We start from the raw sequence: 25,734 nt of genomic DNA on the forward strand, positions 1-25,734 counted from the left end.
TGCTACGCAGAGACACAGGCGTGAGGTCTGCGCATTCCCACACACGCCGCTCGCCTGGGGTCCTGCCGTGCTGGGGGCGCGGTGCGGCCGGTGACCCCCGGCTCCTGTTAGGTACACACCCGGGATGCGCGAGCTGATCCCTACAGAACTCAACACGGCAGCGAAGGGATGCCCGTGAGGACAAGGGGGGCTTGTTCCCCGACCCCTTCCTTCTGAGCTTTCCGAGCAGACCCTCCGAGCTTGTTTCCCGTGCTTCCCCGTGTGTTCTTTCTCCCAGGATATTCTCCCAGGCTGCCCACTCACACTCCCGTGACCCGGTTTGGGGGCCACTGGCCACGGGTGGCCCTGGAGCATTTGGAAGCGGCCAGGCCACGCGGAGATGTGCAGGGAGTGGCCGGACCCGCCAGCTTTTGAAGGTGTTGGGGGAAAGACAGCCCATGCAGTACCTCACGGGTCGTTGGCACATCTCGATTTCACGTTGAAATGATTGTATTGTGGATGTAGGGGGTAAAATAAAATACATCTTTGAAGTTAATTTCACTTGCTTCTTCTACTTTTTAAAAAATGTAGCTGTTGGGGCATTTCAAGTGACCCATGCGGCCCCCACTCGTGGCTTGCATCATCTCCGACGTTCCCTGCGCCTTCAGGAAAAGGAAGAGGAAAAACAAACATGGAGGGAAACGCTGAGCACGTGGTTGGCGGGAGGCAAAGCAGAACCTGCCATGTTGCAGTTGCTTTTGTAAGATAATATGTTATTAAGGCTGCTTTTCTTGGGCGAGAATGAGCGGTGGGGGTGGGGTGGTGGCACGCACTGTATTCTATTGCTTGATTCATTTTCTTTCCATTTTAACTTTAATTCTGCCTAATTGCTGTATTGTGATCTCAGTGGGCAATCTTAAATGAACTCACAAGTAACTTTTGAAGAATCTGGCTACAAATGTTGGTCTTGATGAAATGTAAATCACGGCAGGTTACTGTGGAAAGTCCACCCGGGGCTGAAGCAGCCCTTTCCTGCCATTTTCAAATTTCAGGTCAGCGTTTGGGTGCTTTTCTGCTGTCCCTCTTCCCTTGCGAGGCGTTACTGCCAAGGTCTGCCACGCCCACTGCGGCCTGAACGAAACAAACAAGCAGGAGACTTGAGCAAGAATTCACAGCCCCTGAAAATGCTTTCTGCTAAGCAAGAATGCAATTCCTTCCAGATTCATTTATTCCTGTGATTGACTCACAGCTTTGAAAATCTGTGGAGTCATACCCGGGTCAAAAAGATTACAATAAAACGTATTTGCAAAGATGTTTTATTTTAAATAAAATATTTTTAAATGGTCTACATTAACATTTTAGAGACAAGATTTTTAGAAGTAAAGTTACAAAACTTAGAAATGATATTTCATCCTTTGATGATAGCAAGAAAGAAGACATTGTGCCGAGAGCGTTGTTTATAATAAATTCAGTATAACCGTAACACGAAAATTCTACATGCATACACACTTGATACGCACATATTGTATTTTTACTTATTTACTTTTGGGGTATTATATACTTAATGAAGAATCAATTCAGCACAAATGTGAGGTGAGTCTACTTTGCCAATAAATTGGAAGTAGCTCATAAACAATTTTGGGTAAAATTTAAAGATTAGTTTTATCATAAAAGGAACTCTCCTGTGGCTCATTGTTAGTATGTCCATTAATGTTCTATTTTTTGGCTAAATTAAATTTAATTAAGGAAAAGAGAAAATGTAGAGTACCGAGAACAATCAAGATTTTATGGGTAAGCTAATTGAAATGGTTTATTCTTTGGAAAATGATGATATTTATTCCTTGGAAAATATCACTCTTGTTATTTGAGGCTTGTGTTCAATTAATAAGAAACTAACAGAAATAATTACTTAATCTGACTGCCTGTTTTTGAAGGAGTTTCCAGGGAAATAACTAGAACTGTAGCATGTGTCTTGCTGAGGAGCCCCCGACCTCCCGCTGGACACTCCGGAGACCTCACTTGGGACGCGCAGGTTGGCACATGTGTTGGTGTGACAGGCGGTTTATTTCCAGGATGATTCACGTTTGCTGTCACTGAACTTACTGGAATAACTATCAGAAGCAAATTGTAAGAATCTAACCACTTGCTGTCAACTCCACGCCTCTACTTTCCTGGGATCATCTCGGAGTAAAAGAACCAAACGTGACTGACAAGCATTGAGGAGAGAAGTCCGGGCACATGGCAGTGTGAAGATCCTACATGCTAGCAAAGTTCCTGGCTAACTTGTTCTTCTGCTTCCTTAATATGCGAATTGCGTGGCCTCATTTGCTCCATCATATTATAAAACTAGAGGGACTCTCATTCACTTTCCTGTCTTTCTTTTCCCCCTGAAGACGATAATGGTTATACACTTTCAAATATTTGCAGACAAGATATTCTGGATAAATAATCTAAGATTAGCTAAATTAGGTCAATGTCCATACTGGGCCAGTGAGATATGGCCCTTGTGTTCAAATTATCTGGTGTCAGCTACATTGATTGAAAAAGCACTACCGACCAAAAAAAAAAAAAAGTCTTATTACAAGATGTCTCAAAAACAGATAAGAAAGCAACGAAGCCCTCTCGTAAATGAGGGAGCTTATCTAGATTTTAATATGGTGGTAAGCAAATTGTACATGTTTCTGCAAGTTAGACAACTTATATGGGAAGCGGGCATTTCTCAAGTTTCTGTGATTCTAAGCCCATCACTATAGTTTGCATATCCGTCCATTGCTCATGGGGTCTTTGTTCTTTTCTTCAAAATACGTTCCATAGAAAGGCTGAAATATTATCAAATTCGGGGCACATTGTCTGGACTATTTAACTCCTTCTAGGATGGACAAGAGGCTGGTGATGCCGAGTACTTCTGCGTAAGGGCCCTTCCCGCTTATCTGTTTATTTTTGATACCTAACTTCAGGCACTGTTTCTCTCTGAAAAAGCTAATAATACTGATGAGATTCCTTGTAAATAGGACCGAAATGAGCATTGGAAAAGAAAGTCCGTGAGCCTTTCCTACAGAGACCACGCTGCTGGAGTCAGGACCCTCTGCAGGTGATTCTCCCCAGCTGCAGTCCTGGGGGAGGGGAGAGCATGCCCCGTCCCCTTACCCATCCTCCCCATGAACCTTCTCTTACCAAAGCTTATGTAATTGTTCCTCCTGTTGCCATTATAATTCATTTACAATCACAAAAGAGATTTAAGAAGTTGATAATTTGCTCTAATAGAACGGCTATTGGTAAATGTATTTCAAGAACACGCACAGACCAGTCTGACAACTAGGGATGCCATCCCCTTTAAAAATCACTATTATTTAGACCATATTTCTGCGTGGCAATAACTATGGTAGACTTTATCTTCAGGTTTAAACTGCATTTCGAATGTAAACCTACTGGCTCAGGCAGGCAATAAATTGTAATGAAATAAAACCAAGAGGAAAACCGGACAGCCCGAAGCTGAACATTCGTGACCGCACTTGGCTTGGACAGCGAGCACTTCGTAGAGGAGCCCTGACCGCTCCCGGACACTCGTGGCCGAGCTGCAGGTGGATATGCACTCGGGGAAGACAGCTGCTAAAACAAAAATAGAAAAGCAAAATAAATCAGAGTTTGAGGTCTGGAATAAAGAATGTTTTTTCATTTAAAATACTACATTTTACATGAGGACGAGGGCCGATTACTGCCCAGCTCTGCTCACGGGTCCGGTCCGGGCAGGCTGACCCCCCAGCCCCCACGGGTGCTCTCAGCGCAGCAGCTATGCTCTGGCCACCGGCGTGCGGCTACCACGCCTGTTTGGGCAGGGGCGCCAACGTCATGGGCATGGGTGTGCAGATGGGAGTCCGCAAGGCCACCCCCTGGTGCCTAACGCTTCACCCCCTTCCCCAGGTCCCAGAAACTCGCATTGCCCCGTAATGATTTGACTTGAGAGTTTTGAGGGCTGATTCACAATACACCTGGTGTTCAAAGCACAGACACACTTCCAGCTGAAGGGTTTGCTGGCCCTTTGGCACTTCATTTGGTTTGACCTTTCCTAAGCTTTCTGGCTCTTCTGCGTCTGGACCCCATGTGCACCAACACCAGGGTTTGTGCCTGAGGAGCAGGAGCGGAGCCCTGAGCCCTCCTCCACACCCCTCAGCTCTTCTGGCGAAGCCCCTTTCTGCGCTGAGAGCGGTAGTCCCCTCCCTCTGCTGCCCCAGACAATGCACGTTCTGCAGCAGCAGGTGGATGGAGGAGCACCCTTTCCATTCAGGAGCCAAGCTCCCGTGTGCAGCTCCTTCCTGAGCCGATCTGAGCAGGCCCAGGGCTTATGGCTTTTAAAAGCTGCTATTTCATGTGCTTCTCTCTCAAGGAGGAAAGATGGAGCAAACGGAGGAAGCTCTGGCCAAGCTCATCCCGTGAGAGCATCTTCCTGCAGACCTGTAGCATCATCTTTTATTTCTAACCTGTAAATGTGAACAGATCCCTTCACTGGGGTTTATTCATATACTGCAACAGTAACTTTTATTTCTTTCCATAAGAAGGTAGAAGACCATAGGATCAGAGTTCAATTTAATGGGTATTTGTTAGGTATCTATTATATTCATGGTACTTTGCAAAGTACGGCACACAAAACTCAAAAAGATCCTGGTTATGATCCACGCTCCCAAGAAATTCTCAAAAAAAGAAAAAAAAATTCTGAACCGCGTGGGGATGAGAGCAAACGCCTGAACGCTGCGCAGTCTGGCGATGCGGTGGCCGGTCACCCACACCGTGGGCAGTGGGCATCTGCTTCTGGCGAGGTCACAGATGGCGTCCAGAGACTTCAGTCTTGAAGAAAGAGGACGGAAGGGAAGGGCCTTCCAGGCGGGGAACAGCATTGACAAAGTGCAGAGTCAAAAATGAAAGTCACCATGAGGGAAACGCAAGCCACCTGTGAAATGGGGCCGGGCGGGGGGCGATGTTTACAGGAAGGAATGCCTTAATCATTCTGGGGGAAGGAAGGCTGGGAGCTGAGCAGTCAGGGAAAGCTCCCAGAGGGAGATGGCATTTGCCCGGGGCCACTTCTGGAAAGTCTGAGTGGAAGGTAGCGTCTCGGGCAGAGGGAGCACGATGGGAGGGGAGGGGGGCTGCAGGATAGTTGGGGTGGGGACCCCCCTGAGTTTGCTTGGAACAGAAGGCTTCGACCATGTGAAGAGGGTGATGATGCTGGGGAGAGGTCTGGTCAGGCAGGGGGACCTTGACCCAACTACATAAGTGTAGTCTGTGAAACTGCACGGTTCTCTGGGCAACAGGGACCTGGAGAGTGGTTCTGAGCAGATGTGAGATTGCCAGTTCTGGGTGTGTGGCTGAGTCCAGGGTATCTCCCTGCTGGGGCCGTTGTAAACAGCATGGCTTGCTCCTTGGTCCCTGAGAATTGTCCTTGACAAGAATCTGAGAGCAACTGAACCCAGACACAGAGACAGAGAGAGACTGGTAGAGAGACAGAGAGACGCAAGGACGGTAGGTGGAGAGTGGTGTGCTAAAGCCGTGGCATTGGGGACCCTGGAGGCAGATGGTCAGGATCTTACAGTGACACAAGGAGGGGTATGTTTTTCTCAAGCCGTTCAGCGGGGAGGCCGGCATGAGGCGGCCGAGTGCGGGGCCACTGCAGCTGGAGTTTGCTGAGTGAGGGCTCAGGATAGCGGCCGGCGGCCTCCCGCGTGGCTGCCACGGGCCGGGCCTGCGGGGTGGGACGCGATCAGGAGCGACAGGGCTACGCGGACATGAGGCTTGTTGGGGAAGAACAGTTTTCCAGGCTTTCTTAATAAAAAAAATCAAATTAACAAAATTGATAAAGCATAAAATGTTGCTCCCACCATGATGGGCTTTTAATTAAAAGTTGGTAATAAAGGTACAAATACATAATTAATACTTACATATTTATAGATGTCATTTGTTGATTTTTCAAAGAATTAAAGACATGAAAACCAAATGAAACTGTGGAGTTTCAAAGAGACATCTCAATACCTTTTGTATTTCGGCCTGGAAAATAGTTCCACTTTAAACCTTCGTAAAGCCACACTTGAAACGCCCGTGACTGAACAGTTCACACACACGTGGAGAAAACTGTGTTGCGTCCTTCATCGGTACACATGGAAATGGTGTCTCCATTCAAGATGAGGTTTTCTCTGCTTCAGATTTCACCGCTGGGAGATCAGAGGCGAAGCCGGGCTGGCGGGCGTGAAGAAGCTCAGCCCCTGCCCCGGCCCCTCCTGGGCGGCCCTTGGCTGGAGGACCCCCGAGGAGCTGCAGAGCCACCACGGAGGCTGCTTTGCATCCTGGCTGGGAGCAGAGCCTGAGGAGGACTCTGAGCGTTTCGGATCCAAGCAATCGGGCCCAAGGCCACAGAAGGCACACTGCCTGGTCACTCACAGACTTCTGAGGAGAAACGTGAAAAAGGAAGAGAAATGCTCGTCATCCATCAATGCTGATCAGTGACAAAAATTAAACAGTGGTGCCCTCCACATTTTTTGGTGGAGAAATCATGGGAATTTCTTTTTCCCGTTAGTAGCGAGGGCCTGAAAATGGTGCCGGCAGGCTGGCCATGCCAGCAGATTGCACAAACAGTAAACGCCATTGTGCTCGGAAAGAGAAAGGCGTGGAGAAGTGAGTTTGAAGTGGGTAGGAGGGAGGTGTGCCCAAGCCGGTCCTGGCTCCCTTCTGTCCTCCGGCCTGTTTCCAGCACCAGGAGGCCCACGTGGGCTGAGGGATGACACATAGCCTCACAGGAGGGAAAGGAGTGGGAGAAGGTGGGATCGTGGGTCACTAGCCTCCCGTGAGGATTGGCAGGACACCGGACTCTAGTCCCACCAGGATGGGTATTGGGTGCCCGAGGCCCGACGTGCACAGAGCAGGAAGGAACAAGAAGCATGAGCCTTGGGGAGGGCCAACCTGCCCAGCAGCAGGGCAAGGGGATGACTGGTGTCCCTAAAACAGACACGTTGCACCTTTGGATGTGGCCTTGTTTGGAAATTGGATTGTTGCAGATGTAAGTAGCTGAGGTGCAGAGGGCCCTCCTCCAACACAACCGCGCCCCTGTAAGAAGCAAAGACACAAGCAAGAAGGCCACACAAAGTGGGAGGCAGAGATTGGAGTGGTGCATCTCTGAGCCAACAAAAACCAGAATCCAGGAGGAGGCAAAGAAGGCTCGGAACAAGGTGCTGCGAGGGGCCCCCGGAGAGGCCCCGTTTTCAAAGGTGGGCTGGCATGTGGGGAACGCAGAAGGCGTGGTGCGGGGATCCACCTTCCCACCCCCAGAGGCAGAAAGGGGGGCAGCAGTCCGCAAGCCGGGGTGGAGGGGGAAAGAGGTTGTGTGGAGAGGGCCATGACTTTCAGCTGAGGGGGTCGCACCCCACCATCTTTCTGTGCCCCCCCAATCCTGGCCCCCAGCTGGAGCTGGGCGGGTGGGGAGAGCACCCCCGGGGACAGAGATGGGCCCTGGCTGGCTGCCTCGGGTGCCTTCCCTGTTGAAGGGGGGGCTTGGATGGCCAATCATGCTTCTGAGTGTGGGGCCATAAGGGGCAAAGCGTCCCCTCCACCTCTGAGGGGAAGGGGGGGCCGCAGATCAGCATGGGGGGGTCCCACGGGCTCAGCGACATCTCCCCCGTCGTGCAGTAGAGGGGGATGGCAAGGAGGCTCTTGCATTAGAAGTAACCCCTAGAGCGCTCACAGCTCTCCATCTTACTTGGACTCTCAAGTGGAGTCATCGGTTACTTTTCTTTCATCTGCTGAGGAAGCCAGCGGGTCCTCATGGGTCCTGACCCTCCCACCTGGGCATCCCATGACTGCGGCCAGCCCAGGCGCCTCGGGGAAGACCAGACCGAGCTGCAGCCTGTTTTCAGGGCTTTTCCCCCGCCTGGCACAAAGTTGCTTGGGGCCGTGGGAAGGAGAGACCCTAGAGCCAGCAGCAGCCGAGGGGGGACGATTTCGGATCTGATTGCACCTCTGAAGGGCAGCATAATCACCAGTCGGTCCAGGAGATTAGCTTCAGAGCCACAGTCACGGGGCTGGGGCCCACCCTGGAATTATCGTAAGCTAAGGCAGGGCTAGCACCTGCCGCTCGGGTCTTGGAGCCTGTGGGGCCGCAGAGAGGCTCAGGCGAGTTTTCACCCCAGTCTCCAGAGCCGGTCAGGGGCCTGTCAGGGCCCCATCAGAGGCCGCCCCTTCACGAGACCCCGGGGAGCCAGGACGACCTCAGGGGCCGTAACGCGCCGGGTGGCGGGGGCTTGCCCTGGGAGCCCGCTGGCTCACAGCTGTGGGGCGGCGTGTCACGGGGCTCCCACCGCTCCCACCGGGCAGCACGAGCTGCGCCACCAGCAGCAGCAGCTCGTGGCCTGGCCCAGAGTGGGCTCCAGAGTCCGGCTGCCGTGCCGCTTCCGATGGCCGGGCCTCCGGGAGGTGAGGGCCCGTCCGGTCCGCTCCCGGGCCTCCTCAGAACCCTCAGGGTGACAGCGCATGATCTGAATTTAAATACGAAGAATAATAAATGAGAAATGAAATCAGAATGCCTCATATACCGAGTGCACCCCGGCGGGGAGGCAGGACTTCAAATAGATTCACAGACACACATTTCGAGGAGGGCAGTTTGGATATTAAAGCACAAATGCTGTGAGTGGCTTTGGGGAGCCGTGGCAGCCCAGCCGGCTGGGGTCAGGCCGCTGCACGCCCCTGTCCCTGATCTGCCAGCCACCGTCCCCCCAGCCCCGTGGCGCTCGGATGCCGCCTCCCGGTGAGAACCTGCAACACGGCCTTGTCATCGTGGGCTTGTCCTGTGTTCCTCTGGCCCCTTCAGGACGGGCCGCTCGCTGTAGTCAGCCTTGTCTCTGCTGCCCCGAGCGATGGACAGTGCCGTGGGGGCTGGACACAGCCGGGGGCGGGAGGGGGGGCGGGAGGAGGGAGGGGAGTAAAGTGGGGAGAGCATGAGCCCGCGTAAAAGCCGGCTCCTACAAGTGGCCGTGGAGAGAGCACTGGGTGTTTCTGGGACAGAACAGAGCGCCACACCCCTCACCCCCCCCAGTGCCACTGCTTCCCGCTGGGCCCAGGGAAGGCCAGCCTTCCCTCCATGATGGTTGGAGGCTGTCCCACAGATTGGCCTGCACGGCTGGTGGGAAGTTTTATTTTTACCATCCCTTAATTTCTTTGCCTAGAAAGAAGACATTCTGTTAGGATTGGTTAGGGAGGGACACTAAATAAAAGATCGTGAACACTATAAAGTGGTTCCTCCGATCTTATGGGATGGCCCAACCCTCAGGAAGGCTCCGGTTGGGTTTTCAACATGAAAATAACTCCAGTGCTCAGACAATAACTCCTGCTCCGCCAGCAGGAGAACCACATCCAGGGAAACCTGGCAACGTTGCCAACTGGCCCAGGACTCATCAGTACTCTCAGAGAGGCAAAGACATTGACTTGACCTTAATACGGAGCACTGAGGTCTTCGTTTTCTTCTTGGTATAAACCTCCCAACACCTAGTTTATAGTCGGAGAATCTGAGGCCAAGAGCTGTAACATCTCCAATTCAAAGCCGTAAGCTATAAAGTTCTAAATTGGGGGCAAAATGATTTTCTGGCCCGGGGAAATGTGATATTTTACTTTTGATAAAAGATCCTAGATCCTGCCACAGACGGTTCTAACTTGATGAAGGCTTTGGGCAGGGGGTGGGGGGCGTATTCGTGGGACAAACACGTGGGTCTCGGTGGGTCCAGTGACCCCAGAGACGTGCGCGTAACGTGTCACTGTTCTGGGAGTCGGGCTTCTTCTCCAAGAGATGTTTGTGCTCAGAAACCGAGCCATCATTCTGTTCTCTGAGAAGTGTTGAAGACAATTACTTAGGGATGTTCCAGAAATTCCCAAATACAAAGATTAATTATAGTCATTTTTAGATTTCATGAAAACAGTTGTTTAAGAGAAACGGCCATAAAACTGCTTTGTGATCGTGCTCAATTTATCAAGGTACATGCAAATACAGTATAATTACTGTGGGTTTTTGGTTATTTGAATTAAGAAGTACCAAACTCATTTTGCAGCTATTTTCGGAAATAGCAGGAAGAAATGACTAATATAATGAATGACTTCTTTTTGTGTGCAGATTCTCAAAATACAAGCTCTGTACTATAGGGCATCAGCGTGGGGGTGTGTGTGTGTGTGTGTGTGTTCAGTGAAATCAAGAGTTTTTTCCTCTTTTTCATTTTTTTTCTTTTAAAATCTCAGAAGAGAGCATTCTATGGGAGAAGGAAGGGGAGAAAGAAGGCTGTCCTAAGACCATGTGCTCCTTGAGTGGTCCGTCCCCTGCCGGCAGGTCTTTGGATTCTTGGCATCTGGGGGGGGCACTGGAGACCCCGGGCAGCCAGGGGAAGGTGAGCTCTCAGGCGTGAGGCTCTTTCTCCAGCAAAGCAGAGCGGCACCGTGTCCACATACCCTGTGCTGAGCCACGAAAACAAAGGCAGAACTTTAAGACTCTGTGCAAAGGATCGAGGCTCTTTTCTTCTGCAGCTGTGTGCTCAACACCAGCCACGGCTCATCTTTCTTCCCTCTCCATACGCAGATGTGCCCACAACGGAACCATCGATTTTGTGCCTTTTTTTAACCTGGAACATTACCATTTCAGAATTCCATATTAATGTTCATAAGGTAAAGAAGAATTGATTTCTTTCAATCCAGTTAGTGGCTTTAGGAATCTTTTCCAACACTTACCTTGTATTCACTAATTATACAGCTTAAAATGGATATCAATAAATGTGGCTTTGGAAACCAAGGATGGATTCTGTAGAAGTTCCTTAGAATAAAGACACTTGTCTGGACGCCTCGGAGCACTCGTCTTTCATAACTGAACCCTCCGTCCATTCCCCAAGGGTCAGTGGGGAAGGGGACAGAGGACATGTGTTCTAGTGGGGACGATGTGGTCTACCCAACTAGGACTTACTTAATTGCTTTGACATTGTTTTCACAAGTCAAATTTTCTTTTATTAATTATCTTCGTTTTCCCAGGTATTGCAGAGCTGAAAATATCAGAAAAGTCTTTTCCCCCCAAGCTTATATTTCATAACGTTAAAAGTCGGGAAGATGGATTAGCCTGGTGATGGGTATTAAAGAGGGCACGTTCTGCATGGAGCACTGGGTGTTAGACGCAAACAATGAATCATGGAACACTACATCAAAAACTAATGATGTAATGGATGGTGATTAACATAACATAATGAAAAAAAAAAAAAGAGTATCACACTTCCAGGTAATGAATTGATGGCTCACTCTGATCCCAAGGCATTTTTCTCTTTTGCTTCTGCCAAGCAACTGAAATAATTACCTACTGCTGTGGAAAACAGAGCCCGAGACTCAGCAGCAACCCTCGCATCTCATAGACTCTGTGAGTCAGCAGCTAGGGAGTGACCGGGCTTGGTGTCCAGCTCAGGGTCCCTCGGGGGCTTGCGTTCCAGACCTCGGTGGGGCTGCGGTCACCTGAAGGCTGAACCGAGCGACTCTTTGTAGGAGAAATGGCTGGTGACACTTCCAAGGGTGATAGTTAATGTTTATAGCCGTGATGTTTATAGAGACATTATTATAAACCAGGAAACATTGGAAATACCCTAAAGTAGTGACTCTGGGATTCCAAACCTTCAGGAGCTGTGACGTACCCAGAGCCTCGTGTGGCTGGTAGTGGGAGGGAATGGGGCAATGTCTGTTGCAGAAAGCAGTTCAAGGGGCGCCGGGGCGGCCCAGTCAATTAAGCGTCTGCCTTCCGCTCAGGTCATGATCCCAGGGTCCTGGGATTGAGCCCCACGTTGGGCTCCCTGCTCAGCGGGGAGCCTGCTTGTTCTCTGCCCGTCCCTCCCTCTGCTTGTTCTCTCTCTATCTCTCTGTCAAATAAATAAATAAAATCTTAAAAAAAAAAAAGAAAGCAGTTCAAGCTGGGGCCGGTTCTTGGCTTCGGGCTGCTGGGGAAGATGAGGTATGGTCAAGGACATCGGAGCAAATGTGAACAGGGCAAAGGCCAGCTGTTAGAAGATCCCCAGAGAAGTGAAGAAACAGGAAGATGGGAGGATGTGCAAAGGTGGAGGGGGCCGGAGGTACCTCAGTTTTATCCTCTGGAGACAGTGGCTCTGAAGGAAGAAGAGCTTAGAGCCTGTGGGAGGCTGACCGTGGATTACATACATGGTTACCTACATACAAAAAAATCAAAGACAAACTAGGAGAAATGTCTGCATCGAAAAATAAGAAGAAATCCACCACAATGTCAATTGTGATTATCTTTGGATGAGGACATCGGCAATTTCCCCTTCATTTCAGTTTTAGTTTAAAAAATTACAAGTTTGAATTTTTATAGGAAGAATGGGTCAAGGTTGAATTACCTTCTTTTTGCTGAAACATTTGAAAAATGCACACACATTCAGTTGTTTTAGTGCACCGTTGTATGAGTTTTGACAAATGCAAATGTGTAATCACCATCACACCTGAAAGACAAAACAATCCCATGCCCCTCCCCCTTCAGATTTCTCTCATCCCGCCTTTCGTGGTCAAACCCTGCCCCCCACCCCCTGAGGCCCAGGCAACGCTGATGGGTTCTCTGTCCCTCTAGCTCTGCCTTTTCCAGGACGTCACATAAATGGAAGCCTTCTGCTTCTGACTTCTCGCGCTCTGCCCACCCCGTGCACCTGAGCAGCCTGCCCTCCCCACCCCCTGGATTGCTGGCTACCTACACTGCTGTCCTTTGTGGGAACCAGCTTATTTTCCTGTTCCCTACCGAGGGACACCTGAGTTCTTCCCAGTTTTTGACCATTGCCAAAAAAGATACTAAAAGCATTTGTGAACGTGATTTTTTTAAATGAACATTGGTTTTCATTTCATCTGGGTAATTGCAAATGCATAGGGGTAGGAGCGCTCCATCTTATGGTAAGACTGTGTTTATAAGAAACTTCCAGACTGTGTTTCAGAATGGTGGCACCATTTTGCATTGTATGAGAATTCCAGTCGCCCCGTATCCTCGCTGACACTTAGTATTGTAATTGCTTTTTTTAGCCATTTACTAGACACACTAAAAATACTAAGTATAGAGGCTTCTCACCATGGCTTTAATCTGTAATTCCCTGCTGACTAATGGTATTGAGCATTTTCTCATGTGCTTGTTGGCCATCGATACATCTACTTTGGTAACATCTATGTTCAAATACTTTGCCAATTTTCTTTTTGGGTTGTTTGGTTTCTTATTGCTGAGTTTTGAGGGTTCTTTATATACTCTATACACAAGTCCTTTGCCAGGCATGTGATTTACAAATATCTTTCCTAATCTGCACTTGTGTTTTTCTTCTCTTAAGCGTGACAGGAACAGAGCAGAAGTTTTTAATTTTGATGAAGGCCAGTGTATAATTCATTTGTCCTTTGTAGATTATCCTTTCGATGCTGCATTTAAGAACTTTTCACTAAACTCAAGCTCACAAAGGTTTTCTATATTTTTAAAAATGTTTATAGTTTATGTTTTATGGGGCTATACTAAATTCTGGCTTAACAGATAAAGGCTCTTTTTTTTTTTCATACAAAATCACATGGTTCCAGTGTCATTTGTTGAAAAGACTCTGATTTCCCCGCTGAGTTGTCTTAGTTCTTTTGTCCAAAATCAATTGACCATATCTGTGTGCCTCTGTTTCTAGTGATCTATGTACCTGTCCTTTTGGCACAACACTGTCTTGGTTCTGGGAGCTTTGAAGTAGGTATCAAAATCAGGTAGTTTTAATTTTGTTCTTTTTCAGAATTGTTTTGGTAATTCTAGTAACCTTGCCTTCCCATGTAAATTTTAGAGTCAGTTTGTCTATTCTAAAAGAACCCTGCTGGGGTTTGGACTGGGATTGCCTTGGCTCCACAAATCAGTTTTGGAAGAATTGACATGCTAACCACATTAAGTCTTCCAACCCGTGCACTTTTCTCCATTTATTTGGGTCTTTGATTTCTTTCGTCAGTGTTTTGTAGTTATCGGCACACAGATCCTGCACATATTTAGTGATACAAATACCTAAATATTTCATTTTTCATGCTATCATTGAAATGGTAGGGTTTTTTTAATTTTTAAGAAAATTTAAAAATTTTTTTTATTTAAATTCAATTTAGTTAACATACATATACTGTATTACTAGTTTCAGGAGTAGAATTCAGTGATTCATCACTTGAATACAAATACCCAGTGCTCATTCCATCACGCACCCTCCTCAATGTCCACCACCCAGTTACCCCCTCCCCCCAACTTCCCTCTCCCCCCAGCAACCCTTAGTTTGTTCTCTATATTTAAGAGTCTCTTATGGTATTCTCCCTCTCTGTTTTTATCTTTTCTTTTTCCTTCCCTTCCCCTATGTTCATCTGTTTTATTTCTTAAATTCCATGTATGAGTGAGATCATATGATAATTGTCTTTCTCTGATGACTTATTTCACTTAGTATAATACCCTCTTGTTCCATCCACATCATTGCAAATGGTAAGATTTCATATTTTTTGATGGCTGAGTAATATTACAGTGTATAGATATCCCACTTCTTCTTTATCCATTCGTCTGTCAATGTACATTTGGGCTTTTTCCATAGTTTGGCTATTGTGGATATTGTTGTTATAAACATTGGGGTTCATGTACTGCTTTGAATCACTATGTTTGTATCCTTTAGATAAATACCTAGTACTACTGGGTCATAGGGTAGCTCTATTTTCAACTTTTTGAGGAACCTCCATACTGTTTTCCAGAGTGGCTGCACCAGCTTGCATTCCCACCAACAGTGTAGGAGGGTTCCCCTTTCTCCAAATCCTCACCAACATCTGTCGTTTCCTGATTTATTAATTTTAGCCATTCTGACTGGTGTGAGGTGGTATCTCATTGAGGTTTTGATTTGGATTTCCCTGATGCCGAGTGATGTCAAGTATTTTTCATGTGTCTGTTAGCCATTTGTAGGTCTTCTTTGGAGAAATGTCTGTTCATGTCTTCTGCCCATTTCTTGACCGGATTATTTGGTTTTTTGGGTGTTGAGTTTGATAAGTTCTTTATAGATCTTGGATACCAGCCCTTTGTTTGTTGTGTCATTTGCAAATATCTTCTCCCATTCTGTCAGTTGTCTTTTAGTTTTGTCGACTGTTTCCTTTGCTGTGCAAAAGCTTTTTATCTTGAAAAAGTCCCAATAGTTCATTTTTGCCTTTGTTTCCCTTGCCTTTGTAGACATGTCTAGCAAGAAGTTGCTGCAGCCGAGGTCACAGAGGTTGCTGCCTGTGTTCTCCTCAAGGATTTTGGTGAATTCCTGTCTCACATTTAGGTCTTTCATCCATTTTGAGTCTGTTTTTGTATGTGGTGTAAGGAAATGGTCCCGTTTCATTCTTCTGCATGTGGCTGTCCAATTTTCCCAACACCATTTGTTGAAGAGACTGTCTTTTTTCCATTGGACATTCTTTCCTGCTTTGTCGAAGATTAGTTGACCATAGAGTTGAGGGTCCATTTCTGGGCTCTCTCTTCTGTTCCATTGATCTATGTGTCTGTTTTTGTGCCAGTACCATACTGTCTTGATGATGACAGCTTTGTAATAGAGCTGGAAATCCGGAATTGTGATGCCGCCGGCTTTGCTTTTCTTTTTCAACATTCCTGTGGCTACTCGAGGTCTTTCTGGTTCCATACAAATTTTAGGATTGTTTGTTCCAGCTCTGTGAAAAATGCTGATGGTATTTTAATAAGGATTGCTTTGAATGTGTAGATTGCTCTGGGTAGCATAGATATTTAACAATATTTGTTAGTTTTAAAAAGTTTTATTTTGGGGTACCTGGGTGGCTCAGTCAGTTAAGCGTCTGCCTTCAGCTCAGGTCATGATCTCAGTGTCCTGGGATCGAGCCCCGCATCAGGCTCCCTGCTCAGTGGGGAGCCTGCTTCTCCCTTTCCCTCCCCACTCATGCTCACTCTCACTATCTCTGTCTCACTCTCTCAAATAAATAAATAAAATCTTTTAAAAAAATTTAAAAAATGAAAAGTTTTATTTCTAGTATATAGATATACAGTTGATTTTTTTTTTTTTTTTTTTTTTGTATTTTGACTGTGTATCCTGTGACCTTGCTCCACTCAGCTAGGACCTTTATGTAAATTCCACAGGATTTGCACTGGAGATGACCATGTCCTCTCAAATAAAGATGTTTATTTCTTCCTTCACAATCTGCAGGTTATATTTCTTTCCTTTGCCTGGTTTCAATGGCAAGGATTTCCAGTATGATGTTGAATAGAAAACAAGTGGTGAGACAAATAATCTTACCTTGTTCCTGTTTTATGAGGGAAAGCATTCTGTCTTTACCCTTAGGTATGATGCAGGCTATAGGTTTTTCAGAGATTACCTTTATCAGATTAAGGAAGTTCCCTTTTATTCCTAGTTGGCTGAGGGTTTATATCAAGCATGGGTGTTGCTTTGTCTGCACCTAGTGAGAAAATCATGTGAGTTTTCTTGTTTTGTTTGTTAGTATAACAGCATGTTTATTGATTTCTAAATGTTGAGCCTGCCTTGCATTCTTGGGATAATCCCACTTGGTTGTGATATATTGTTCTTATTATAAATTGCCAAATTTTATTTACTATTTTTTTCTTTTTTCTTTGTTTGTTGTTTGCCGAGGACTTTTAATGTCCATGAAGAATATTTGTCTGCAGTTTTCTTATAATATCTTTGTCTGTGTTTTGTATCAGGGTAATGGTGACCTCATAAAGTGAGTTGGGGAAGACCCCTACCTCTTCCATTTTCTGAAAGAGATTGTGCAAATCAGTGTCATATTTTGCTTAGATGTTTGATAGGATTTTCCAGTGAAACTATCTGAACTTAGAGGGTTATTTTTTTTTAAGTTTTCAAGTATGAGTTCAATTTCTTTAATAGATATGGAGCAATTAAGGTTATCTGTTTCTTTTTGAGTGAGTTTTGGTTGTCTTTCAGGAAATTGGTCATTTCATCTAAGCAATAAGGTATGGTTAGAGTTGTTCTCAGTATTTCCGTATTAGTTTGTGATGTCTCTTGGCCTCTGGTGACAGCCTCTCTCTTCCTCCTGATGTTCATCACTGTATCTTATCTCTTTTTCTCTTGGTCAGTCTAGCTAGGATCTTATCACTTCACAGATCTCTCCAAAGAACCAGCTACTGGTTTCATTAGTTTCCTCTATGGCTTTCTGTTTTCATTCCACAGATGTTTGCTTTATTATTTTCTTTCCTCTGTTCGCTTTGGTTTACTTTGCTCTTATTTTTCCAGCTTTGTAAGATGGGTAGCTAGAATCGTGGTTTGAGACATTGTTTATTTTTAGATGTAAACATTTACATCTTATATTCTTTGTCTAAGCACTGCTCCAGCTGCTTCACTCTATTTTTGATATGTTGTGTCTTAGTGTTTATTCAGATAAAAATATTTTCTAAGTTTCCTTGATAGTTTCTTCTTGACCTATAGGTTATTTAAAAATGTGTTGTCTAATATTCAAATAATCGGGAATTTTCCAGGTATCTTTTTGTTATTGACTTCCTTCTTTTTTTTTTTAAGATTTATTTATTTATTTATTTATTTATTTATTTATTTATTTGAGAGAGAGAGAAACCGCGTGTGCATGCCAGTGTGGGGAGGGGCAGAGGGGGAGGGATAAGCAGACTTCCTGATGAGCATGGAGCTCAATCCCAGGACCCTGAGATCATGACCTGAGCCGAAATCAAGAGTCAGACACTTAACCGGCTGGGCCACCCAGGTGCTCCCTGACTTCCTTCTTAATTTCATTGTGTTTAAACACTACATTTTATATGGCTTCAATTCTTTTAAATTGTTAAAGGTGTGGTTACTTGCACATGGCATGAGCTGTCCCATGGATGCTCCATGTGGCACTGCTCTGTGATGCCCTCTCGCACTCGGGAAATGTCCTGTCTGCGCTGTCTGCTAATCGCTCTGTCATCTCGGGGCTGATGTCCTTAGGTTGTTTTCCCCTTTGAAAATTGGCCAGATTTAGTTTGCTCTTTGTATGTCAAGCAAGCTTGGATTCTCTCCTGGACACTTTGAGTGATACATCCCGAGACCCTGGATCTTGTAGAAATCTTCTTGAGGACGTTGATTCTGGCTGATTTGTCTCAGCAGGCAGTCAGCCTGGTTAGGTGCAAATGCAAATTCCTCCTGACTTTTATGGATGGTGATCCCAATGCCAGCAAGGTTTGCAAAGCCTGTGCGGTACTGCTGGGGGGCCGGCCGTCCCGTGCATCACAGTGGTGCTTTATGTCACGGCTCAGTTTCCATAGACCTTCCTTTCTAGGCTTCTGGTGTGTTGCCAGCATTTGAACTTCATAAAGAATCGGGGAAACCCTCTCTCCCCTCTGGGATTTCTCCCACCCTTGGCAACCTCTAATGGTCCCTTTTCCAAACGCCTCTGGCCAGATAAATGGGATTCGCTCAGAATTTCTCTAGAATTTTGGCTGTTTCGGGGCCAAAGAACAATGGGAAGGAGGGAGAAAGATATAACAGGGATTTCTTTTATTCTTCATAGAACAGAGTCCTTTTCCCTGGATCCTGCATCCACAGAGATGGGTTTTCTCTTGGGATCTTAGGTGATGACACCTTACTGTGCCCCATGTAGATCCAAGGTGGGGCTGGCCTCAGGGTGGGGCCAGAAGGGAAAAATACATAGAGAGAAAATTGGGATCATCCCCAGAGCCTCTGGCTCACAAGGCTGACTTCTGCCCGTTCTCTGGAAAAAACCCTGGGTTTCTCCTGAGTTTTGCCGCACACGCCTGGCAGGTGAGGAGGTCCCCAGGGAGTGCACCCGTGGGTCAAAACTGACAGATTCGGAGAGGAAAAGAGGCTCCAGAAATCTCACCACCGACAGAGCGATGCAGCGTGCAGGTTTTCCCCAGCCTGCCTTCTCGTGGTCGCTGTCAATGGCCAGGTCACTGCATTTGGTATGTTGTTCTGCAGCGTCCAGTTCACCAGGGGACCTGAGGCAACAGTGCCTCGGCACCTCGTGGCCAGCAGAAGCTCACTCATTTTTTGGCCTTTTCTCACTTTCCAACACAAAAAGCTATTCTGAGTTCAAGACCTAAAATCACATTTTCTCCAAGGAGTCTTGCCTCCTTTGACAAGAGTTTATGGGAGCAGATCTGGGTGGTCGGGCACTCACTGTTCCTGGCATGCGGTGCTGCCAGGAGCGGGTACTGGCTGGAGCTAGGGACCGAGGTTTGGGCTCATTCTGGCCCCTGCAGCGTGAAGGTCCCTGCAGACCCTCCCTCAGCTTCCCCGCTCCACACCCGGCTCCGTCCCTCCCCACACCCCTGGCCCCCAGCTTCCAAGGACCTGCTCACCTGCTCTAATCGCCAATGGATGCAAAACCATTCAGAACCAGAACCCACAAAGCAAAGGTCAGCATTCCTTTGCAGTTCTTTTTGTCATGCGTGCTTTAAAACTAGGGAACACACACCAGGTGCTGGGAGAAATCTCAACCCGTTCTTCTTCCACTGATTTCCACTCACCCCAGAGACAAATAATTTTGTTCGGTTGGCTTCTCCAGCCTGGGTTTCTTTTTACAAAATAAGTGTGTGCGTGTGTGTGTGTGTTGTTTCTACTTCTTTCTCATAGGAAAGGTAGCAGATGTGTATACGCTTTGACACCTTGTCCTTCCCTGAGCAGCCTGCGCTGGAACTCCCTCATGTCAGCTCACGGAGGGTCATCGGGATATGGCCTGTGGGGTGCTGGAAGGCCCCCGGGGCTGGGCCACACACGACTGACTCTCCGTCCCGTCCTGGCAATAGGCCTGACTCGCACCAGGGTGACTTCTTACCCATGGCGATAAAACCCCCACTCTGCATTCTCCTCTGCCAGTTGGGGCCATGGTGGTCTTCCCTCCTTCCCTCCTCTCTCTATGGTGGGTGGGAAATTACAGAAATCCAGACCACACTGGCCATCCTCCGCTCCACTGGTTGGCCTTGTCTCCTCATCTTGTTCATGTCCTTCATTGATTTGTCCCTGAAGAAACACACTAAGTCTTGGGCTATATCGGCGTCTATTTGCCCATCTCCCGTCACGAGCCTCCCGGGGAGGCACGATGCCTGTGGGAAAGCGCCCCCAGCACTCAGAGCCGTGTGGTCCCTGAGGACACGCTAAGGAAGCCCCAGGACTGGATGCCCGTTGTGCAGCCGGAGAGCTGACAGTGAGAAGGATCCCGGATCGCTGGGCGGGACCCAGGCTGAGCAGCAGGCTCCCTGGACTCTGAAGCCCCCGCAGCGTGCAGGAGGCGGCGGCGTGGACGCCAGCTGGCCACGGGGGACAGGACAGGCGCAGAGCTCTCCGAGCTGCGGGCCTCGCTGTCCATCTGCACGCGCTGGGTCTTCGCTCCGGCCGCTCTACCCACAGACACGCTACGGCCCCCGGGGACGTGGTCTCTGGCTGATCCCGCACCAGGAGTCGGGGCCTTCCCCTGGACACTGGGCGGCCTGCCCATGCAGCGCCTGGTCGGTCACGGTGCAGTGCCCTGCCCTCCGCCTCCCTGCTGCTGGGCTCTGGCCTGCGTCCCTGCTTGCATCCTCCAACCCCTCCCAATCCCTCCGAGCCTTTCCCCACATCGCTGCACCACAGCCGCCTGATACAGAATCTTTCTGTCTAGTTATTCCCTGAGTTTTTCTTTTAAATAAAAAGGCATGCTATACAAACTCTAAAATCATACTTTAAAAATCAAAATAAAAATGCCCTGAATAAATAATAAAGGTCACAAGGCCCTTCTATCAGGGAGGGATCAGGGTGTCAGGCTCCAGGTGGGAGCTCCGGGCTCCAGGGCGGGAAGACTCAGCAGAAAAGTTCATACAGGGAGGAGTCTTCGGGGCAGGAATGTCATGTTGAGTCCCTGCGGAGGGTAACACACAGAATAAGAGACTCAGAGAAGGTGAGTCATGTTTAGAAACCGAATAAAAAACACCAGTGGAATCCTGTTGACACAAAATAATACAACAGCTCACCAGAAATTCCTGGATGATATTAAATGAAATAATCTCTTTCTGTTAAATTGTCCAATTAATTAAAAACCTCACCTATAATTTGGGCTGAGATAAAAGCTCCTTGAGAAGTTCCTCCTCTTGGTTCATTCCCCATCAGAGGGAACTGACCTCGTTGAGGGCCTGGAAGCCAGGTCGTCGGGATCTCACAGGGACACCTGCAAATGTGCCCAACAGGCCCTCAGCGAGGATGCTTCCCGAGGCAGAAAGAAGGGGCACGGGGAGGGGCGGGCATGTGAGTCTTCTTTGTTCAAATTATAACAGCCCCAAATCTCATCAGTGTTTCCTAAACATGCATTTTCAAAGTCTGTAATGGCAGGTAAGAAATATTGGGGTAAAAACTAGCTTATGAACTAGTCTAAGGAAGTGAATTTTAACTGCCCTCTGTTGTCTCTGTAGTAAAGTGATAGCTGATGTTCAAAATAAGGGGCCTGCGCACTGTAAATCGTGAGGTGGCTTCCACCGAAATTAAGTTAAGCTCGAAGTTCCTTCACGGGTGAGCGCAGTGCAGCCTATCTCTCTGGGAGCTGCCAATCTCAACGCGCCCAGACACCCGGCCGGTGCCCCCAGGAGCCTCGCCCCAGTGCCAGCCCCTCCGTCCCCCACCTCCAGACCCCCCGCCCCCCCCCGCACTCCCCCCCAACCCGCTAGACCTGGGCCACTCCCCACAGGGCGTCAGGGACAACTTCTTGGGTCGTGGCTCAGATCGCGAGACTTCCTCTCTAGACAGCCTCCCGCGGTCCCTCCACCGTGGGCCCCAGGGTCCTGCCCCGGCACCGCGCCCAGGTCAGCCAGCCGCCTCCGGCTCAGCCGAGGGCCTCTGCCGCTGAGCTGTGTCCGCCACAGGACACCTGCATTTGCTGCTCCCTCTGCCCACAGAGCTGTTCCGGCTAGCAGGCCTCGGCTTGCGTGTCCCTCTGAGGGCCGCCGAGGGGCCGGCCCTGGGGCTGTGCTGCCCGCACCCGCTCTGACGTCCTGTGCCGGGGACAGCCCGCTGCGTCCGCGCCTCAGTGTGCAAGGACGTAATTCCCTCCTCCTTTCCCTTCGTCTGGTTCACGACAGTGCTGTCCCGCCCACCCTGGGGGCCCGGTGCCCGGACACGGTTGTCTGCTGAAACAGCAAACACGGGGTCTTCTGAAGCAGAGGAACCCAGTCTCTGGCCAAGAGCGACCACCGGGGTTTGTTTGAACTGCTCTCGTGTTTCTGTAGGTGGCTCATCCCTGAGGCTGGCAGGCGCCCCAGAGAGGACAGGCAGACAGACAGACGGACAGACGTCCCCCAGCTGCTGCCTGGGCAGGTGGCTGTCACCACAGCACGTGGCTGGGACGCAGGAGAGGGACGCAGCTCCGGACGGGGCGGGCGAGGGGCCGCGGCCTGCGTTCTTGCCGCCCGCAGCAGAGCCTCGGCGTCATCGGATCTGATTAGATCGACAGCAAAACACCCCCTTGGGACGCACCTGAGGATCGGGGGGCTTCGGTTTGACCCTCGATACTCGGTAAACGTGAAGCGAGGGACCACGGACGGCGTCCAGGGAGCCTGCAGACCCGCCGACGCAGTCCCGTCGTCCACACGTTCACAGAGAGGCTGTGGGTCACGTCAGCACACGGTCACCCAGAGCCAACACGGCCCGCACACTCTGCCTGACGCCCGCCAGCGTGCTGGTGCGTGTCCGTGGGGGTTCCCGACCTCCGAGCACCAACCGTGGGCCCGAGCAGTGGCCGGAGATCCTCCAGCACCAAGCGGTTGCTGTACCCACGTGCCCCAAACGCAGGCCGCCCAACGTGTTGGGACCCAGGGCCAGTGTCTCAGAGCCACGGCAGACGTCTGCCTGGGCTAGGGGTCCTTCCCCTGCCGCCACCGCCCAGCCACACTCACGCTGTGCCCACTCACGGTGGGGGACTGGAGCGCCTTCATGCGTCTGTGCGGCGACCCGGGTGTCTACACCAGCAGTGTACTCCGACCGCTGGGGGGTTTGCCTGTGACATCGACACGTTTAACGAGCATCTGCAGGATGTCCTGTGCTGTCACGAGGTTCCTGGGGCAGGTGCGGTCCCTGCCGCCCTTGCTGTGGGTGTAGACAACGATGACACTTGTCTCTCCATATGGCCAAGATGCCTGCGCCTTGGGGCGCCTGGTGGGGCTCAGTCGGTTGAGCGTCAGACTCCGGATCTCAGCTCAAGTCTTGATCTCAGGGTCTTCATTGCTGGGCATGGAGTGTACTTAAAAAAAAAAAAAAGAAAGAGAAAAGAAAAAAAGATGCCTGTGCTTTGCCGATGCTCAGTGAGTGTGCGGCATGACTTACCACCCACCCCGTCTCCTTCAACAGAGTGTAAGCACGTCGCTACCAGGCCACGTCTAGCAGAGAGGTTTGTACGTAGCAAAGGCTTGACGCATTTCTGATTAAGGACAAAATGCATCTCTAATCCTGCATCATCTGGTCCACGTCCTCCTCCCAGTGACTGATGAGTTTCTCGTGTCATGAATAAAGCTAGAACTCCCGCGTGTCCGTGTGGATGACAGGGACAGGAGGAATTGTGCTCCGCTGCAGATCCCTGGAGCTGTGGCCTCAAACAGGACAGGCCCGCCGTCCCGTGTGTTACTTGCTGTAGCAAACATGCTCCGCAAATGCACAAGCCGTGTGCAGGAATACACACAGAGGGGGTAAAGCCGTCCCTCTGCCAGGCTAGCCTGGGGCCACACAGCGAGAGACGCTGCTGCTCGATTTGCCTTTGTTTTCAAACAAGAGTGTGGTGGCCGCCGTGACCCAGGAGAAGGGCACTTTCTGGCAGTTAGCAAGTGACCAGAGGAGTCTGAAAACAGGGAGGGATCAAAGACCCTCACGAAAGAAATGTAAAGGAAGCTGTCCTGCAGGTCATTAATCAGCGAGTCGCCGACCTGGGGGGAGGGGCAGCATCCTCACCGTCACCACCCAGACTGACGTGGAGAAGAAAGTAGTGACTTCCTTCTACTCGGAAAGTTAGATGCGGAGCTGCTTGTTACCATGGACACACGGGGCTGGGTATGGCTGACTCCTAGCGGTGGGGGGCATAGCACTTCCCTCTGGACGACACTCGTTAGGGTCACTTTGTTTTAGTAGGTCCTTTCTTTGAACATACAATCCGACAGACTGTGCTCATGCTTCACAAATAAAGACACACAGAAAAGAGACCGGTGAGCGGGACCCCAGCGCAGCATCAGTCCGAGCGCTGCCTGAGTTAGTGGGGAACAGAAGGATTCCACAAGGAACCCCAATGGCCTCTTGATTCTAGAAACCTGTAACTTGTCAATGATTTCCTCAACAAACCTGTCCGGGGGATTCTGTTGAGGTGCAGGGGTCTGCGGACAAGCTCAGAGGAACGAAGCGAAACCCAGCTCAGCAGGGATGGTGAGATCTTCCCGAAGCCTCCTTCATCAAAACCCTGGGAAATATGATGGAGATGTGCTGGCCTGATGCGAAGACACTTAGGACGTCACGTCTGTGACTAATGAAACCATGACTTGATCTTGAGGGGCTCGCGGCCAGCGGCAGGAGCTGAATCGGCAAGCGCTTCCCACCCCTGGCCGAGGGTGGCGAGGAGAGTCGAGGTGCGTTCTCCGTTGCCTTTCTGTCCGATTTCATCGCCCAGAAGGCCACTCTTCTGGAAACAATCATGGTCTCCCTTTTTGTTGAGTGTCCCAGGAACGACTTTGGCAGGAATAACAATACTCCCTGAAAGAAAAGGCCACTGGAGCGTGGTTTCAGATCTAAAACCGCCACAGCCCCACGTCCATTTCTGGATGCCCCGGGAGAATGAAACACGGAGACGGACGCGCTGCCGGGACGGGTGCAGAGCGCGCGCCGGGCCGTCGGGCCGTCAGAGCGAGGGCCGGGCCGGAGGTGTGTGCCGCCGCTCGCCCGGGGGGCTGGCCCCGCGCCCGGTGCGCACACCGACGAGCCGGCCGTGGCGGGGAAGGACCCGCTGCAGAGCCACAACTCAGACGTGTCTGCCTCAGGCTCACAAAGCGACGTGGCGTCTCCTGAGCCCCGTGGTAGGCAATCGGCTTGTTTTGTCAGTTACTTTTATTTCACTTTTTTAGTAATTAGTGTTTATTATGTTTTGCACAAGGGTCATTCCATGACCGATTAGAAATTAAAAATGAAAGACTAGCCCTTCGGTGCGGGTGGGGGCAGAGTCAGTCACAGGGGCAGCACCTGCAAGACCTTCCTTGAGCGTGGACAATGCCAACCGTTAGCTGAGACACACCTTCCTACGGGGGTTAATTTTATGGCTCACTTTTTAAACTTTTTTTTGAAACCATCTCTAGGCGTCAGCTTCTCTGTTCTTCCTGTTTGGTAAATTTGGGAGTAATGGGAACCAGCACAGGCCTGCTGGCGGCCAGCCCCTCAGTCTTGGTGCTCCCAGTGGGGACTCTGCCCATCGAGAAACGATTTGACCCTGAACAGGGTCCCCGAGAGTGTCAGCTTGTGCCCAGAGCCACCAGCACGCTGGGCCCTGCCCCCTCTGAGCGCCACCTGACTTAGCAGTGAGTACTCTCCAGTTTACAAGGAGGTTACACCCCAAGTTCAACTGTGCATTAGTTGTTCGGATCTTAGGGTACCTTTTCATGGAAATAATGTTAGAAGTGAAATTAGGTTGAGCCTCTCAAAGCCCACTTAACCCATAATCTAGCTAAGGTTTTAAAGAAATCTTTCTAGGGGCTCCTGGGTGGCTCAGTTGTTA

The 25,734-nt window shown here is 49.4% G+C and overlaps 1 long non-coding RNA gene across 4 annotated transcripts in view; it reads left to right on the plus strand.

Annotated features, from left to right (window-relative positions):
• LOC145720834 (uncharacterized) overlaps nucleotides 1-10,783 on the plus strand; it is a 187,834-nt gene extending 177,051 nt beyond the window's left edge. For 2 of the 4 annotated variants that reach the window (XR_014144042.1, XR_014144045.1), the window contains exons 3-4: nucleotides 571-739; nucleotides 1,914-2,327. This is a non-coding gene — a long non-coding RNA (uncharacterized LOC145720834). Of the gene's footprint in view, nucleotides 1-570; nucleotides 740-1,031; nucleotides 1,273-1,913; nucleotides 2,328-10,239 lie in introns of those variants that run through there. The other 2 variants (XR_014144044.1, XR_014144043.1) reach the window with 2 other exon arrangements.
• Nucleotides 10,784-25,734: the final 14,951 nt, after the last annotated feature.

This window comes from Leptonychotes weddellii, chromosome 3 (assembly GCF_054177405.1).
Source record: "Leptonychotes weddellii isolate Sample4059 chromosome 3, ASM5417740v2, whole genome shotgun sequence".
NCBI classification, from domain to species: Eukaryota; Metazoa; Chordata; class Mammalia; order Carnivora; family Phocidae; genus Leptonychotes; species Leptonychotes weddellii.